Consider the following 17,236-nt stretch of genomic DNA (forward strand, 5'->3'; position numbering starts at 1 on the left):
AATCTTTGTTTCATTAGACCAGATGGTTGCAGGGCTGATGGCCAGGCCTCCTTCGCACTACATACAATGGCGGTGCTTCAAGTTTATCAGGCCAAGCTTCTTCACAACATGGACGAGTCTGGACCTGACCCTGCTATGTTTAAGCTGCACACTGCTTTGGCCAGTCTAGTGGTGCTGGCATACCACTTGTGGATTAATCTCACTGAGATTAAGGATGCTGACAGGATGATGCTTCTAGACTCCCCCATTGCCTCCGTGGTGGATGGCTTCGTGGAGTGCTACATCGCGGTCCAGAAGTCATTGCAGGCTATGTGTCACTTCCTGCCGAAAAGAGCCAGTTCCTCCACTGCCTCCAGTCGCTCCAAGACGGCCCAGTCGACTCAGCAGCGACCCAGACCAACCTCAGCACCCGTCTAGCCCCAGCTGAAAGAGGAGCCCGAAGTCAAGCCACGCCTCTGCCACCCCTTTCCGAAGTGTCAAGGGCCTCCCGCCAAGCTAGAGCTGGACCCCATGCAGTCCTGAAGCAGTCCTGATGCCTCAGGACGGAGGAGGAAAGGGTTACGTCCCACTGAGGGTTAAGTCCCTCAAAGCGTGCCCATCTTCCAATCCCCTCTTTAGTTCAGGGTGCTGGAGACTGAATGTTTGTTACCGGTTCTAGCCCTGTCCCATCAGTTTGCGCACCCAAATGGGAAGCCATCCTCGGAGTGTCAAGCTGGATTTTGGGGATAATAGAACGAGGTTACTCATTTAATTTGCTCGCAGACCGCCCTGCTTCATGGCCGTGATACACACTTAGGTCTTAGATGACAGTTATCATGTTCTCAGAGATAAACTTCAGTCTCTGCTGAAAAAAGGCACTGTGGAGAAAGTTCCCCCTGGAATGCAGCAAGTCAGGCTTTTACAGCCTCTACTTCCTTGTGCCCAAGAAGGATGGCAGCCTCAGGCCCATCCTCGATCTGAGATGTCTGAATCACGCCCTCATGAGACGGCCTTTCAGAATGTTAACTATGAAACATCCTCATGCAAATTCGCCCTGGGATTGGTTTATATCAGTGGATCTGAAAGGCACCTGCTTTTATATCCAGATAGCCCCCATCACACACCGTTCTTGAAATTCGCATTTGAGGAGGTGGCATACCAATATACAGTCCTTCCATTCAGATTCTAGCTCTGCGTAATTTTACGAAGTCTGTAGACGTGGCTCTCTCCCCTCTGAGACAGACAGGAATCTGGATACTGAACTACCTCGACTGACTGGCTGTTTATAGCTGCTTATATCAGAATGGGAGCTATGCACCCACAGATCCCTGTTCCTCAGCCATCTAGAAAACCTGGGCTTCAGGGTCACTTTGGCAAGAGCTTGTTGCTCTCCAGCCAACAAATTTCTTTCCTGGGGGCGGTCTTCAACTCAACTCAAATGCAGGCTTGGCTCTCACAGGTGCGCGCCCTGAAAATCAGGAGCATGGCAGCTTCGTTCAAGGTGGGGTCTCTTCTCCCCCTCAAGAGGTTTCAGAAGCTGTTGGGCCTCACGGCGGCAACTTCTTCAATCATTCTGCTGGGCTCGGTTTCCAGGTGGAAAGTGGTCATGACAGAAGACTCCAAGACAGGCTGGGGCTCCCTGTACAATGGCAGAATAGCCTTCGGCTCATGGACGACTCCTATGTCGGGTTAGCATATCAACCGCCTAGAAATGATGGTGGTGATTCTGGCCTTCAAGGAGTTCCAGATGGAACTCGGGGATTATCATGTCCAGGTCTGCTTGGACAACAGGACGGTGGTTGCCTTTATAAACCACCAAGGAGGTCTCCGGTCTCGCTCTCTGCACAGACTTGCAAACAGTCTTGTCTTCTCCTATGGACACAGAAGAAACTCCGCTCAGTGAGGGTGGTTCACATGCCGGGCTCCTCAAACGTAGGGGTTAACCTAGGGGTTAGGGCCCACTCCACTAGAGGTAAGGCCTCCTCTTGGGCGTGGTCCAGCAGAATCTCTATCGCGGATATCTGTGCGGCAGCCGGCTGGTCTTCGCCGTCCACTTTCATCAGATTTTACAACCTGGACATCCCTGCTCTTCAGGCACGGGTGTTGTCAGTTTAAATGCTTGTGTACTATGTAGTCAGGCTCTGACCACAGTCTGAGCCTCTCCTTATGCAGCTGATCATGGTGCCCTCAAACGAGTGCCCCTAAGCTGTCGGCTTGCAGCATGGCGCTATTGGATTAAGTTCCCCATAAGCATCAGCAAACTGATCCAATGTGAGTGAACCGTATTGAAAGGGAATGTTTAAGGCTTCATAGTTTGGCAGTAATTTGGGAATAGTTTGCAACAGTATGTGAGGAGTTTGGTAACTATAAGTGGTTTTGTAACAGTTTAGTAGTTGATTTAAAAGGTTTAGTTTGGTTATTTTTGCAGTAATTTTTGGAAAAGGATTTTCAGTTATTTAGAAGTTGATTTACTAATTGCTGTGATTTTTAGTAGTACACGTATTTTTATTAGCCTGTATAAATATGACAAATAAACAGTTTTACATATAAATGCATGTGCATCCAAATTCAAAATCTGCTTTTAAACACAGATTTAAAATGGCATTTTAGATTTGTTTGTCCATGTAAAGTGCTCGAACAGTTGATTGCTTGTGGTAAAACTTGATTAACTAGATTCTAGCCCTAGCATAATTATGTAGTGTAAAGAAACTGGAGAGCTCCCCAGAACTAATTTTTATTAACTTGATATGATCAAGCTTGGGGTAATTTTCATTTGAAAGTGAACTAATCTTTCAAGTTATATGAGATTCAACTATAGGTTTTTAAGTCAGTTTATATAATTTTGAAATTATATAAGTGATTAATAATATAAGAAATTAATAATATAAGTTGCAATGACTTATACAGCCAAGTTGATTGTACTTAAAAATTTGAGATGGCAACTGAACTTAAGTTCCTTTTCGAAGTGTAACTCAACACTGCATCTGGATCAACGCAATGGGGAATGCCATCAGTGTGATGTCATCAACTTTTTTTTGTCTTCAGGAGACGCTTGTTTGTATACGCGTGTAAAACAAACACTACAAGTTGAGTATGTTCTGGCTTTGAACAGGGCATGTTCAGTTTTCGAGAGAGTTGAATGCATGCTTTGTGATGCGGTCGTGGTCAGAAGCTCCACCTATGCTTGACTCTCTTAAAGGATGAGAGTTGAGTTGTGTCTTGTTCCTTTTCTCGGGGAACCATGGTTACAGTCGTACAGTCGTGTTTTACAGTGTGTGTGAGAGACAATAGCCGCTTTTCCACCATCGGGCCGAACGGTTCTCATTGAGTAACCGCTCCATTCAGTGCCGATCCGGGCCAGCTGGTACGGTTATGGTTTCTTTTTCCACTGTGGGGCTGATAACGGTCGCTTTTTGGAATGTAATACAAAAGCGTCAGCTGTTGCCTTGGTAACGCAATGGTTTACTGATGATATGAGATTTAAATAACGACCGCTTTATGGAGAATGAACAAATATTTCTTTTAATTTTATTATTAAGTTGTGGTTACGTCGCTTAAATAGAGCGCTTAGCCAGCTGCAGAGAAACTGGTAGACAGGCAACAGACAAGTGACCAATTATGAGCGGCAGCATCACTTAATGGAGGGGCAACCGTGCCGAGAATTCCGGGCTAAGAACGGTTTGTAATCGTGCAGTGACGAACCAGGCTCAAGTGGAAACACAACTGGAACCGTTCCTTACCATTCTAAGAACCGTTCGGCCCGACAGTGGAAAAGTGGCTAGTGAGAGCGATATCCAAAGATCCACAGAGATCCACAGAAAATGTCAGCATTTCTGATGTGTCTCTGATGTTTATGAGTACTGTCGGGCTGTTTAAGATGGAATGGCTGGTATCAGGAAGAAGGTGTTTGCAATGGGTTATTAAATAACTGCTGAAATTAATCTAACTCTAATTTGTGTCACTGACTTGTAAACAAACCATGGTCTTAAGCAGAATGCTGCAGGTCACAAATAACAATATTTGACCAATACTAGTGCATTTGGATGATTACCTGTTGCTTGATATAATCATCAACACTCATTTAAAATTGCTGATCAAACCATAAGAAGGAATAAAACTGTATAGTGCAAATATATATCTGAAGAGAGGTATCTTTAGTCTTATAAAGGGAGCATCTGATGACAGACTTTTGAATTCCTTATGAACAAATCACTTGACCTTTTATTGGTTTGCCACAGAAACATGTAGGCTCACTCTACTGCTCACACTCTCTCACACTTACACTCTCTCGCGCGCACACACACACACACACACACACACACACACACACACACACACACACACACACACACACACACACACACACACACCCTTGACACATATATGCTGTTTGATTCTAATGAGGAAGTTCTTGTTATTATTTCCTGAACTCGTGAATGTTGTTTGCTATGTTGTTTAAATTCTCTTCCTCTCCCTTTTTCTCTCCCTCTCTCTCTCTCGTGCTGGTGTTCCACTGACCCATATTCCTCTGGTAGTTCTTTAAAGATACAGAGCCGCAGTCTGCCTCCAAACCAAAGTAGCACCGACATTAAAAAAACAAAAAAAAAACAGTGACAAAGCAAAACATAAAAGAAATTACGGAGAGAAAAAACAAGAAAGGAAACCATGGCAAAGAAAGAAAGAAGCAAATAAGGGGAAAGAAAGAAAGAAAAAAAAATGTTTTTGTTGATCTTATTATATACCCAATGACTCATTGCATGATGAATCTAAGACTCGTTATCATCAGACTTTAATTAGTCCATTACTTTTGGTTTTATAATAATTAACAGAGTTTTTTTCAGCTATTTTTGCGTGATATGGCAAGCAACTAAAGCCATTAAAATGTTAAGAATAATGCAGAGCAATTAAATCTATTTGGTGAGTTCAGTAAAAATGCACTGAGCTGGTAAAGACACCAGCTGATGTGTTTGAGAGGTTTATCTGCTCTTCTGCCCAGCAGCCATGTTGGACGGAGGGTCTGATGGAGGATTCTGTGTTTGCCATGGCAACCGATACTGGTCCTGAGACTGTGCTTTCCAACATCACACATTATTTCTGCTTTAGCTCATTTAGTGGATTTAAAAAGGGGTCCTCTATAAAAGATGTGCTTGTGAACATATGTTTGTGTTGACAGATTTAGGCATGTTTTATCCTATAAAAAGTCAATTTATTATCTAAAGAGTCACTTTATTTTATTATAAGCATCAGTTAACTTTGTCATCATTATTGCTCCACCAACTTTTCTGCAGACCCAGTTTCAGCTTTTGCTGCATCATTGGAATCTTTTGAGCAAACTACCTCTAAAATAGTGCAGAATAGTTACACGTGTGCCTCCAAAAGGTAGCTCAGCTTGTATATTTGAGCATTACCCTGTCTAATATGGACATATTGCAGTCACTTCTACCAAACACCATGGTGACTGTTGAATTGTCATTGACTTTCAGACAGGTTGCATTATGCTGTACACATTTTTTCCTGTCTAATTTGTGATTGTTTTCTTTGAACTACCTGAAATAGTCACTTTTTCCACACCAAGTGCTCTGCTATATCTCTCCCATCCTGTTTTCTATGCTTTAGTTGTCTGTTTCCTTCCATATTCTGTTTAAAATACTTTTTTTAAATGTCAAAGCTCTTCATGGTCTTGTAAAGAAACCTTGAAGTTTTAGAAAGGCACTAAATAAAACATTTATTATTAATATTATTATTAATAATAACAGTAATTAAACATTTTTCTGCAATAAGATACACATAAGAGTTAATAATAATAATTTTATTTGATTAACTCACGCACCACAAAGAGGTGTATCATCTTGCAGGAAATTGTTTAATTTATTTCACTGAAAGCAAGTTCTATTGAGGCAAATGTGCATATGCGAAAGGCGACCCTCAGCTCCATAGACACACGGGCTGACAGCAGCATGTTATTCACCAAACCTATATAGGTCCGAAAGAGCGTCTTCGCTCTTCACAGCGATTGTTTGTGAAAATGATTTAAAAATGATTGTTGCCGGGTGTTTATGTTCGAGGCCGTCCTTGCATGTGTGTGTCTTTCCTCTGGAGTGTGTGTGTGTGAGGCTGCGGGCGGTTAGTGATGTCGTTGGTTGAGTATTGAGCTCCCGTCTGACCTACTTTCGTACTTCGCATCAGCACAGCGCTGTTTACAGGCGCTCGTGAGCGGAGGATGTGGACCCGGTAACGAAAAAACGTAGCCGAAACGCCGAGTCGCGTGCTCTCGTGTGCCACTTAATCTTGGGATTCTTCAGTTAGCCTGTTTTGTACATATTTTGCTCCGTGTCCGACTTCACAGTGGCTCTTTCGTGGGTTGTTTATGGCGAAGGCGAGCTCACTCGTGGCTTCATGAGAGGCGCGGACGAGAGCAAAAGTGAAGTGTGGACCTGTAGTCCTTAACGCACGGTAAGATATCCCGTACATTGGGCTATAAGTTATAATGCAAATGAGAAAGTAAGCTGTTAAGTCTGCGGAGCTGTTTGTAACGCATTTAAAGACCGCTTGTTTGCTTCCAGTGGATTTTTCGCTTTCTCTGGGTATATGGGGAAACTAAGTGGGAATCGTAATTCATAGAGTTGTGAATAGAGAAACTGATGTGTGAGGGTCGCATGGAAACGGAATCGCCGGGTTCTCTGATGTTACCGCGAGCGGGGTTTTTATTTTTTTACCTTAATCTTTTTATCCCAGACGCGGTGGACTGCATGAGTGCACAACCAGGCACGTTCAGTTTTTGGACAACAGAATTATGTTACGGAAAACTTTCTAATATTATGTCTGTGAAGTTTGCTGGTGTGACTGTCGTGGTTCCGGAATCCGGATTAATCTGAAATCTTGGAATGCAGTCAAAATGGGTCACTGTTTAATTCGCTGAAACCAGTATCTCCAGCAGCATAAAACCTGTCTACAATGTCGCTTTATGTTGGGCTACTGAAACTTGTAATAAATGACTTGAATCCATTTGCACTTGTGTGAGAAATGCGTAAGAGCTCCTGTCTAATTTAATCACACTGTAGGCTACAAATGTTTTCATCATTATTTTGTGACGGCGTAGTTTCCATCCACTGTCACTTTACCTTTTCTTCATCAGTGTTTTTTTTTTTTTTTTAAATTCAGAGTGGTTGAAAAGGTGCATGCAATGAACTTAATTTAAGCTGTATCTTCCGCAGTACTTATTTTTTATTTAAACATTTTAAGGATATAACTGAGTGGATTTATTTTCATTTTATTAGTTCCGTAGCCTTGCACTCCTGCTGTTTGGGCTGGAAGTGTCTATTTGTTGTGGTTCATGGAAATGATTTGGACTTTGCAAGTAACAGTTTAAGGGCATAGCTGACGCATAACGTGTCCATGGACTATTTTTTTTAAAATCGAGATTTGTTAATGTATATGAATGTATAAATGAATGTTAAGTGTAGCGTATATGAATGTATACGCAGGTGCGAATTAATTAGATTAAATGTTAGCGAACAGAAGTCGTAAACAGTAGCCTATGACAAACGTCATATCAGGCGTACATTACACGTAGGCTATATTAATACTTATTACTATTTATCTGTTTATTTACTTACTTACTAACTTGTACTTATTATAGGAATAGAAAGTAGTGTCTTTGTCTTTGGTTGTGGATTAGTTAAAGGGATGAAAAATGAAAATTCTGTCATCATTTAATCGCCCTCATGTCGTCCCAAACCTGCATGACTTTCTTTTGTATGTGGAACATAAAAATATAATTTGAATGTCTTTGTGTGTGTGTGTGTGTGTGTGTGTGTGTGTGTGTGGTTCGTTCAGATATACCCTACGTTATGGGAACAAATCCCCACAACTATGGTAATATTCCAAATCCTTGTCCTTGCGTTTACCAACATTCTTTAAAATATTTTGTGTTCCACAGAAGAAAGAAGGTCACACAGGTTTAGAACAACATGAGGATTAGTAAATGATGACAGAATTTTCATTTTTGGATGAACGCTACCTTTAAGTGATTGTGAGTTAAGTAAAGTTAGCCTTAACCCTAACCCTTCCCAAAAATATTTAATGTCAACTACCCTTAAATGTTTAGAGGCAAGTGCGAGCATGCATGAATCTGTGAGTTCTTGTAATGTCACACATTGTATGTTCATGTGTGTGAATGTTTTTGTGCAGTGTGGATGGGTGTGTAATAGAGCTGCACGCACGATTCTGGATAAATTGAGAATCACGATTTTTTGGTTTCAAACAGAGATCGCGATTCTCAACTAAACAAAATAACGTAATTTACTAGAGGTACTGACATAATGTTAATTGCTGCAGTCTATTTAAAATGTTTAATTAATCTTTGAATTTTGAATGAATGATTCAATGACTCACTCATAAATACTTCAGTTGTTTCATTACTGCATGAAACAGTGTTTTTGAACGAATCTCTTGAGCTAATGATTCAATGACATACATTTTTTAACAGTTACTTGTCTCCATCTGGTGGCAATTGTCATTTGAAGGACTAAGTTACTTTCAAAAGGTGATTTGCTCTATTTTGATCACTTCCGTTAACATAATCAGTGTTTATATCCTATCCCAGTACTTCTGTGATAATATAATTATTTGTAATACAGTAATAATGATACTGTGTGGTTGAAAAGACTGTTTGTGAAAAGCCGATTCATATCTGATAACTGCTCTCTCTGGGTCAGCAGCAGCGCTAACGCAGATTTGAATGTTCCGGTATGATTTTGACAAAGGTTTAATAGACACAGGTGAATCTTTCTCATTTAGGAATGAGATTGCACCTAAGTGGGCCCCTGGTTAAAGGTGGGCTGTAGGCTTCATGGTCATACTGTAAACAGTGCAGTTAGAGTGATGCAATAATTCTCTCACCTCTCACATTGGGGTCAGGCTGTTCGCCTCCTGGAAATCACTCTTTGTTGTTCTCTCTCTGTCTGTCCTTATCTGTTTTCCTCTCTCTCTTGCTCTGGTCAGGAGCGTATTGTTACTAATTACAGTTTGCATAGATACCTCTTGTCATTTCTGTGTGTACTGCACACATTGCCCTGAGAGACAAATTAATCTGTGTTTAATAGAAGCACAGAAGAATACTTGATCCTCACTGCTGTTTCCTGACCTCTCCTATTTATGTTGGTGTGGTTTTGTGAGTGTGTGTGTGTGTGTGTGTGTGTGTGTGATTATAGATGAATGAGGTGTGCTTGAAATGTTCACCTGGCTGATGCCGGCAGCATCTACAGTAAGTGCAGACAGTGACTCAATACTGAACAAGATCCACAGTGCTGTTGTCTCTGCAGACTTTAGATGGAGTAATTTCTTAAGCCAATTTTTGATATGTGTTTTGCACTGTGAAAAGTAAAAATACAGATAAATACAGTATTCGTTACAAAATTACAAAATTCATAAAAAAAAAAAAAATTCATATTACTTCATAGACAATGCGCTATTAAATACTTATGCCATTGATGCATTTAGATCTACTCTAGAGTCTTAGGCCTCTAGTAGATTTAAATGCAACAATGGCATAGGTATTTATTTTGTATTTTGTGGGTGTTCGTGTGCACTTTGGTACATTTGAAAAGCTTTTTATTTAAAGACACACTACTGTTGCTCTTCTTCACATACACATATCTATACTAGTGATGATGTGTCATAGACTCAATTGTTTTCATATAGTAAGGTAATGATATTTGCCTTACCTTAACCCTATCTGTACCCCTAAACCTAACCCTCACAGAAACCTGTTGACATACAAGTGCACACTCAAACCTTTTTTAGGCCTGCAGGGTTTTCATTGCATGATTTTTGGGCTCAGTGCTGCTCTTTTATATTAGATGTGTTAACGATATATATCAGTATTTCTATTTCATCTTGTTAATGTTAATTTTAGTGTGCTTTATTGGCATGACACCCAGATGTATATTCATTACCTTATTTGGAGCATGTGTAGATTAGTGTCACCCCTTAATATTGATGAACGCAGAAAGTGCAGACTATATGTTTTATTAATAGGCAACCTGAATGTACAAGTGCACTTATACACTGATAGAGACACAGAGGCAAGGCAGATCACTCACCTTAGGGCATTATGCTAATGTACTTTTGACCATATATATTGTTTATACTTACAAAAGTTTGGAGTCAGTAAGATGTTTTTTATGTTTTTAAAAGAAGTATCTTATGCTCATTAAGGGTGTGTTTATTTGATTAAAAAAAACAAAACATAAAAAGAGTATTATTGTGAAATATTATTTCAATTTAAAATAACGGTTTTCTATTTGAATATATTTTAAAATGTCACTTAATCCTGTGATCAATACTCCATTCTTCAGTGTCACATGATCTTTCAGAAATCATTCTAATATGCTGATCTAATGCTCAAGAAACATTTCTTATTGTTGATGTTGAAAACAGTTGTGATGTTTTTGTGGAAACTGATAAATTTTTTTCAGGATTCTTTGATGAAAAAGTTCAAAGAACAGCATTTATTTGAAATAAAAAATATTTTGTTACATTATAAATGTCTTTACTGTCACTTTTAATTAATTTAATGTGTCCTTGCAGAAAAAAAGTATTCATTTCTTTAAAAACATCTTTCTGATCCCAAACTTTTGAACGGTAATATAATTTTAAGCTATAAAGTCCATGCTTATGTATATATAATGGACCTCATTCATGAAGCACAAGCAGAACGAATTTCTGTCTATGTCATTTGTAAAACCATGTGCAAATTGTTGAAATCAATTCCGTGTGAGAGATTTGTTCTGCTCATGTTTCATGAATGAGGCCCGTACACACATCTATGGGCTAACATTGTGTTAACACTCCAGCAACACTGCTCCAACATTTTACTAAAGCTGTGTATGTCTTCCTGTTGCTGCTGTAACATTCTCGAGTGATTCCAGCCCTTCCGGAATGCTCCTGGGGCCCCTATCAGCTCTCACCCTGAGTGTGATCCTTGACCTCTTTCTGAACCTAACTGCTACTTTTACACACTCTCATGTCCGGTGTATTTGTGTTTATATGAGTGAGTTCAGGTGTTTGTAAGTTTGTGTGTATTTTTGTTAATTTATCCATGTTTAGGTGGGTGTTTGTGAGTAGATATTAGTGAGATAAATGAGAGAGAATGGGGAAGGAGCAACTCTTACGATACTGATAAAAGAATAATCTCCTTTCTTACACTGACCTCTGTACTCTGCATTTGTACTCGGTTTATTATATGTGCTGTGTGGGTTACTTGTAGCAGACACACAAACGGATGTCTCTTCAACTATGAAAATGAATGGTTGTAAACCACACTTTTCACACATTAATTTGTCAAAATATGTGAAATTTGACAATTCTGGTGTTTGAAGGGAAGTAAAGATAAAAAAAGGTGTTTGAAGGGAAGGAAAAATAATCCATTCACTTTCGCATTCCACTTTAATCACTTAAGTTGTAATAGATTTAGCTTAAAGTGCCTCATATATACAGTGCATGTCGGAAACAAAACACCCATTACCATATCTGAATTTCAGCTATGGAGGTTTAAAAAAAAACATTATTTTTATATATATATATATATATATAATATACGGTTAGTTGCTGTCCTTGATTCTGATTGGTCAATAGCTGTGTTTTATTCATGAAAACAACACCCTTAGCAACCACTCTTAGCAATGTAAACTTTTTGTTCTCAATTGATATTGTTCATTGATGCTTACTGTAGAAGAGTATTGTGTATAGCATTTTCCTTCAGGTCAGTCCTATGTTCATAATAAAAAATCTGTTTAAATGTCCGATGTATTATCTTGTCCTTTAAACAGTTAAGGGGTTTTCCCGTGACTGACAGAGCTAGTCAAAGCATTTGTCAGTTGCGTCTTGTTCCGTGTTCACAACAATTCAGTCTTTTCAATGTAAAAGTCTTCGCTACTGACTGACACACTCATAAAGATAGTCTTTGCCGCCATCTAATGGCGTAATAATGTAATTTCTGTTGCTGTTCACGGTCAGGAACTATTTTTTCTGCCGGAAGGAAGGCTTTTAGTTAAAGTTTACTTCATGAAAGTTGCATTAATACATATTTTTGGCTTTAATATTTGTATTGTGCGGTAACCATTTTATAAAAGCAAAAAGGTAACGAGGCTAGTGCTGTATCGTGAATAAGTCACAGCTGTAGGGGTTGCAACAACGCCCTTCAGCCGTGACTTATTCACGAAACGGCACATCTTCTCGTACCTTATTGCTTACATATATATATATATATATATATATATATATATATATATATATATATATATATATATATATATATATATGAAAATTCAGATATGGTAATGAGCGTTTCTTTCCGACATGCACTGTAAGTGGTAGACCAATTACAACAGACTGGGACATTTGAAAGGTTTAGAGAGACTGAATCTTCGAACAAACCGTTTTCAGACTCTTTGGGAAATGAGGTGATGTGCAATGTATATTATGAGAAAATTAAAGTGCTTTTTGACCTTAGATGCATGTAAACCTATTGTAGGAGAAACCTTTAAAATGGCATAATAGGGGCACTTTAATTGTGCAGGAGCATTTTATGCCCCCTTATCTTGAATTTGAGGGGCATTTTTTTGTTAATATTGGTGGCATTTTTGCCCCAAACCCCGGTTAACTTATGACTCTGCTGTAGATATAAAAATGTTCAAATTTGTGTTTGTCCTTGTGTTTTTTACAAGTAGTGGATATTTATTAGGAGTGTTTGAAAGTTGCTGATTTTGTCTATGCTCTGTACTTTTTTTTTTTTTTTTTTTTTTTTTTTAAGTCTGTGTGTGTTTGTGTGTGTGTGTGTGTGTGTGTGTGTGTGTGTGTGTGCTTGTTTTCATGATTTATGAGGACACAAATTTGTATAATGTCATGGGTATTACACTGGTATTATGACGTAAACATGTTTTATGAGGACATTTCATGACTTCATATTTCAAATAGCTTTAAAAACATACTAAACGATGTTTTATTAAAAATGTAAAAATGCAGAATGTTTTCTGTGATGGGTAGGTTTAGAAGTAGGGGTAGTGTAGGGGGATCGAATGTACAGTTTGTGCAGTATAAAAACCATTACGTCTATGGAATGTCCTCACTAAGATAGCAAAACAAACCTGTGTGTGTGTGTGTACTGTAAGGCAAGTACTGTAGACTCTGTAGGTTGTGAACATGTTTCTGTGTGAGCTACACATGGCCAGGTGTGGCTGAAGGCGGATTTTGTGTGGCCAGTCAGGTATAAACAATGCACGCACATACACACTTTTTTTTCTAAAAACTAGATTGGATGTCCAATATTTGTCTTTGCCCTGTTTAAGGGGATAAACTGAATATATTAAGAATGAGAGTGTATATGTGTTTGAGTTGAAGTATTTGGGTAAGGAGGGGTGGCCAGCTGACAATGATTGTTTTTTGTTTGTTTTTTTGTAAGTGTCTTTTGTTTGTGCTCCTGACAAAGACAAAAAGAGAGAGATTCAGGTCTTTCTGCATGGGAGAAAGATTTTCTCTTCTTTCCTCCGTGGCTTCCTTCATGTGGTTGACTTTTTCTATTCTGTCCTCTTTTATGTCTATAAACTTTTCAGAAACAATTTATTTGTGTTTTACAGTGCTGTTTGTTGTGTGGATAAGAAAGTAGCAAATTCACACTGAGAAGAGCCATGTGTTGCTGTGAGATGAGATGCAGCAACTCAAACTAGAGAACTTCATTTATTGTTCATAATTAGTTCATAATCATAAATAGTAATTAGTCATAATGGCACTGTGTTGTCATGTCATTAATATAAGCCAGTTGTCTTTTCTCTGTAGTTTTCATCATTGATCTTGAAGTAGTATGCTGCTGACTTGTGTTCAGCAGCTACACTCAGTTCAGTTCAAATGTTTCTTGAGTTAATGCAATTTGTTATAGCCCAGGGTGGTAAAAGTTTTAATTATTAGTACAGAGTTTCTGTCTATTATTAGCAGAGTTTGCTCAGAGTGATTGATGTGTTTAACTCTGCTGTGTTTATTTTATAAGCTAAGATTTTGCTATGTGCGTTTGTTTAGCAGAGATCTGATTCATTCTGATCTATTTTCTGTTTGCTATTAGCAGAGGGTTTTCTGTGTTTTTTAGTAGATTTTGATGTTTTTTCTATTAGCACAGAATTTGTTGTATATATTTATAGCAAGGAGTTTGCCGTTTTTAATTAGGAGAGGGTTTTTGTATAAGTTTTACACAGCTGTTTGAAAGACTTGATTCTGATTGGTTAATCGCTGTGTGCAGTTGTCATATTTCTGTATAGATATCAGTTTGGTCTGTTTATTGTAACTGAGAGTTTTATTAGGCTATTATAGCAAAGCTGATTACTAGCAGAGAGTTTGTTGCATTTGTTATCATGAGAGTTGGTTTATTACTGCTGGAGAGTTTGCTGATTCATTATCGACAGAATTATTTTTTTTTTTTTTTTATGTTCATCAGAATGATTGTTGAATGATTATTGCCATAGAATTTACTTCGTTATCATCAGACTTTGATGTTCAGTATGAGCAAGGAGTTTGTTGTGTTCATTTTTAACCAAGTTAAAGTATTTATGTTAATTACAAGATTAATTACTGTAGTCACCTAGCTAGCTGACTAATTGTCCAACTGTCTTGTCAGTTAGTGAGGTTGACTATTTTTTTTAAAGATAATAATGCTTCATTAGCATGGTTTGTTTTAGTGTTGTTAAGGCATTAAAACCTACAGCCGTACATGTCAAGTCAATTTTATTGGTATAGCACATTTCACAATACACATTACTTTACAGAAATTCATCTTGTTAATGTTTATCAAACCTTGAAGTCAGCATGAAATGGACGTGTTTTCTTCTCTGTTGTGATGTATATCTGAGTGAAACGGCTTCTCAAACAAGGAAAAGTGTAGGACTTGATTTTTCTCCATTGGGAATTAATTGGATGGTTGGATAATTAGGACCCGAGCACCGATGGTGTGAGGACCCTCTTGGAATTGCTGTTTATTGTGGTTTGCTATTGCTGCGATCTCATGTGACATGATGTGACTGACAGTTTGTCCCACCCTCACGCTGGTAAACGCATCATCAGAAAAGAGCTGAGGTTGCAAGAGGGAGGGGAGGTTATTTTTGATTAAAAAAAAAAATATCGAGGGCACATGAATTACAAAAATATGATGTTCACGGATTAGTCATTTATAATAAATACTGCAATGTTCCATAAAAAAAAAAAAAAATTGTCAATTTTGATTTCATGGTGACTTTAATGGCTAATTGTCAACATTTAGCAGTTTAGAGCACATGCAGATACATCGCAACTCATGCTATTTCTTGCGTTATGAGACATGTATTTTTAAGACAGTTTGTCAATTTAAAAATGTTAAACTTGAGACCTTTGTGTTCCGTTGTTTTCTGTTGTGCTCCGTCCAGATGCTTTAGACACAAGAACGAATCCCATCTCATAATATGCTGAGAATTTGCTGTTTATTATTTGCAGAAAGTCTGCTGTAGTCATCATTAGCTGAGAGTTTGCTGCATTTTGCTCCATCTTTGTGTCCCTTCTCTTTCATCATCTTTTTCAATTTCATTTTTAATACGAAACTGTAGTTCAAAGGCTTGAACTATTTGTCAGACACACTTGGACAGAACACAATGTGTGTGTGCGTGTGAGTAATCTGTGTCTGTATACAAGTGTGTGTGTGTGTGTGTGTCTGAATGTGGGTGTATGTTTCTGTGTGTGCGCCTATGTGCTGTATTTATAAGAGTTGTGGAGGTGCTGTATTCTAATTCCATCCAGTTGTACTAAATCTTGCAGATTCTCATTTGTGCATGTCTGGTCATCATCACGGTTTTGCTAAAACTATTCTTAACCACTCATGTATGGTAAAAAATCATAAAGAAACACACACACATATTGTGCTCTGAGGCAGCTCGAAATTGTTGTGAATATATTAAGTAAACTAATATTTTTGTACATTTTTGGATAATGTATAGCAAGCTCTGGGTGAAACACTTTTCTCTAACATGAGAAGCATCAGCTCAGTTTGTGGTTTAGAAATTTCCATTACAATATGTTTCTAAATATGTTTCTTTTAATTTTGTCCTGAAATAAGACATTTGGTATGTTTGTGTGGTTGATCTCGCAGGTCTGTCAGTGTGATGTTTTGCAGAGCGAAACATGTTTTAAGATATATGTGTAAGTATATAAATGAAGAGAATGTGTGTGTGTGTGTGTGTGTGTGTGTGTGTGTGTCTGAATATAGGTCAGTCATTCTCTCACAGGTACACACCTCATCTCAGCTGATAAGAACTGTCAGAATTATAGAATTATATCCACAAACCACAGTTGATGTGTTTGTATAAAATATATTTGCTGATAGTATGCATGCTGACACTACAATAAATATTTCATAATCATCATTACATTTAATTATTCATTAAAATCCTTTTTAAACTGCGCCATTGTTGTTTACTAGTTTAAGGCAAGGAAGTTTTGATGAATCGGTTTTCAGATTATTTACCTCTCAATGAATGCCTCTGGTCAGGGTCAAGTGACCAGTTTCATACATGCATACATATAGGGGAGAAAGATGATAGATTTGTGCATCCTTATTTCATCTGCTGTTAAGTATTTTCTGCTTGTATTACATTTTTTCGTTTATATTCTTGATGTAGGCTTCGCTTCCTACTAAATTGACAATTTACTGGCAAATGTCCAAACAAGCAGCCAAAAATACACAGAGCTTATATAGATAGGCCTTTAATTGCAGAGCACTGCTTAACAAAATAAAAATTCATATTTTGACTAACTTAAATGTATGACCAACCTATATTGTAATCCTCCTAATAACTGATGAAAATCTCATTCATATGAGTAATGATTTTTGTTTGTTTGTTTTGTAAAATCAACTGTTCTGTTCTATTACTATCTGTGTCTGTCTGTCTGTCTATTTTTTTTTTTTTTTTTTTTAATCAGAAATTTGTCTTGTCTTGTTTTCCAGTTAACTTTCTATACTTAATTAAAAAAAGAAAGAATTGATAAGCAAAATCACATTATAAAATAAGACCCAATCTCTTGAATTAAGTAAATTTTGCTTGTCTCATTGACAAATATTTTTGTCAATAGAAAAGAAAATTTTAAGTTATAAGTTAAGTTTAAGTTATATTCTTTGAAAACTTTTTATCTAAGTAAATGCATTTTGTTTTAAGGGTGTTTGGAATATTTTTGTCTTGTTTTCCGA

The 17,236-nt window shown here is 37.8% G+C and overlaps 1 protein-coding gene across 6 annotated transcripts in view; it reads left to right on the top strand.

Moving 5' to 3' along the window:
* Positions 1–17,236, top strand: part of npas2 (neuronal PAS domain protein 2) — a 61,703-nt gene that overhangs the window by 18,574 nt on the left and 25,893 nt on the right. Inside the window, exon 1 of one of the 6 annotated variants that reach the window (XM_051892726.1) lies at positions 6,139–6,432. The exons of the other annotated variants lie outside the window; for them this stretch is intronic. The gene's annotated coding sequence lies outside the window, so the exon portion shown is untranslated. Of the gene's footprint in view, positions 1–6,138; positions 6,433–17,236 lie in introns of those variants that run through there. 6 annotated transcript variants of the gene reach the window in all.

Source organism: Ctenopharyngodon idella, chromosome 5 (genome assembly GCF_019924925.1).
Source record: "Ctenopharyngodon idella isolate HZGC_01 chromosome 5, HZGC01, whole genome shotgun sequence".
Lineage (NCBI taxonomy): Eukaryota > Metazoa > Chordata > Actinopteri > Cypriniformes > Xenocyprididae > Ctenopharyngodon > Ctenopharyngodon idella.